Source organism: Microtus ochrogaster, chromosome 18, assembly GCF_000317375.1.
Source record: "Microtus ochrogaster isolate Prairie Vole_2 chromosome 18, MicOch1.0, whole genome shotgun sequence".
Classification (NCBI taxonomy): Eukaryota; Metazoa; Chordata; class Mammalia; order Rodentia; family Cricetidae; genus Microtus; species Microtus ochrogaster.
The window spans coordinates 68,614,514-68,616,909 of NC_022020.1; the positions used below are offsets into that span (position 1 = coordinate 68,614,514).

General features: G+C 36.6%; 1 long non-coding RNA gene across 1 annotated transcript in view; it reads right to left on the reverse strand.

Moving 5' to 3' along the window:
• Positions 1-520: 520 nt before the first annotated feature.
• The window catches only part of LOC113457079, a 36,869-nt gene continuing 34,993 nt past the window's right edge, over positions 521-2,396 (reverse strand). The window contains exon 4 of the long non-coding RNA XR_003377717.1: positions 521-1,858. This is a non-coding gene — a long non-coding RNA (uncharacterized LOC113457079). The remainder of the gene's footprint in view (positions 1,859-2,396) is intronic.

Sequence of the window (2,396 nt, forward strand, 5' to 3'; positions counted from 1 at the left end):
ACAGGGAAGTCTATTAGAATTATAGAATAATTATATTCTATAATTATAGTATAGTAATTATAAAACAAAAGTTCCTATATGTGAGGGTGCCCATGATAAGGTGTGGCACTAAACCAATTCAAGACACTGTGAAGGGGGAAAGGGAAAGAATGGTATACTATTTTCACTCTTCTGGTCCCACTCTACTCTGGCTTTTGAATCAAGACATCACAGAGCAAGAATGTTGTTTTGGGACAATCTATGAAAGTCTTTCTCTGGTGGACAGTATAATAAAAAAAACACACATCTAGAGAGAGTAAAGGTGAAAATCAATCATAGGCCATGTGCTGATTTATAGAAAAACAACATATCATAATTAAAGAGATATTCAAGTAAAATCAAAACCATTTACTAAATTTTAGTGCCTTTCAGAAAGCAAAGCTAGCATTAAAAATATGTTTTATATAATAGTAACAATTTTCTATTAACTTTTATTCATGTACCTTGTCAACACAGTGATAAAGGATCATAACAAAGAAGAGTTAAAGATAAATAAAAGATAATACATTTTCCTGTGCAACTATGGATGAAAATTAGTTGTACAAGACATCATTGCCACAGAGTATGTTTTCATGCATTCTAACTCATTTTCAGCACAATTTTATAGGGGAATTATTTCAAATGTCCTCATAATTTCATTCAACAACATTAGACTTAATTATTACTAAAAAAATGCCATTTTTGCTCTTTATTTCTGAATATTGGTTTCAAAAATATAATGAAAACAAATCATTTCAGCACAAAGTTGTTTTCATAATATTACCAGAGTATAATTAGATTTTGCATATCCTTACATTTCATGGTAGGATTAATTTTTGAAAGATTTATTTGTTTTAACTCTGTGTGTGCGGGTATGTCCATGTGGAGGTATGTGTGCGACAGCAGATATCAGCAGAGAAGAAGAGGAAGCCAGATCCTCTGGATCTGGATTTACAGGCAACTGTGGGCTGCGTGGCCACACATGGGTTCTGGAAAGCAAACTTAATCCTTTGCAATAACATCAAGAGTGCTTAACCTTTGATGATTTTTTTCCCCAGCCCTGGTGATCTAATTTCAATACCATAAAGGAAAAATAACTTTTTTCTCCTTTTGATTAAGACATGGCTACTTTACACTGCTGATGCTCAAATTGCAGGGCCCTCTGAGATAAATAACTTCAATAACGTGCGGAATCATGTCATGGAAAAACAGAGTAGTTGGCCCTTTTCCTTTGCCCTGTGCCTTCTGCTAGACCTGAGCAAGTCAACTTTCTCTCAGGGACTTCTATTTGCACAACAGTGCAGTATCCCAGTGCTGACTGGGAGAATTCCTAGGTACCTACACAGAGTTCGAGGCAAGCATGTTAAAAATAGTTCTCTTCTTATGCTGTGCAGTTTCCACCGCACTCCGTTGTGGGGGGACACCAGCTTTACTGTAATAATTCACGATGCATTTTTGCTTATTTAACTCAAATCCACTCAATTGATTTTCCTTATATTGTTATTATGTCTTGAATGTCACGTAAAAATGGCCAGCTGACCTAGTTATCTTCAGCTGCCAACTTGACTCCAACCCAGAACTGACTGAGCAGAGCAAACCCCACACTGAAGAAATGCCTTGATGATATTGACTGTGATATGTTTGAAGGGTATTGTCTTAACTGTTCACTGAGGCAAGAGGGCCAAGCCTACTGCATGATGTACCATCATAGTCAGATGGCTGGAGTTGCATGAAAGGTAGCTGTGGAAAAGCAAGCCTCAAAGCAGCTCCTTCCATAGTTTCTGCTTCAACCGTCTGCCTCCAGTTCTTTTCTTGGCTTCGTTTGATGATGGACTGAAACCTGCAAGATGAAATAAACCCTTACCTCACTTAGTAGGTTTTGGTCATGGTGTTTATAGTATCAGTGCAATGAGCAGATTAGAACATGGCCAGATTCTTCAGTTGTAAAGGTTTTCTTCTTTAGATTACAATATGAAAATGAATGAAATTTGTTTTTTATACTAAGGTATTTTTTTTGCCCTACAACATAGAAAATATTTTAAAGTAAACTTCTGATAAATTAATAGAACTGTTATGTTTTGATAGCTGTTCAATATTTCAATGCCTGTGCTGATTTTGTTCACCTGTGGCTAGCCATGCTAACATTGCTGAGGAGATCACAGTGTGATTAGGTTGGCAGTGTTCCAGTGTCAATGAGGTATGTCTATATTAGTTTAACTCAATCTTCCACCAGCCTGTGAGGTAAGCTTTTAATTAGGAAAAAAATAATGCCATGTTCTTCACCATTACCATGTAAAACCTACCATATAAATGTCTCCTTGTACAGGGTCTGAGGTGAGGAGAGAGAGAGAGAGAGAGAGAGAGAGAGAGAGAGAGAG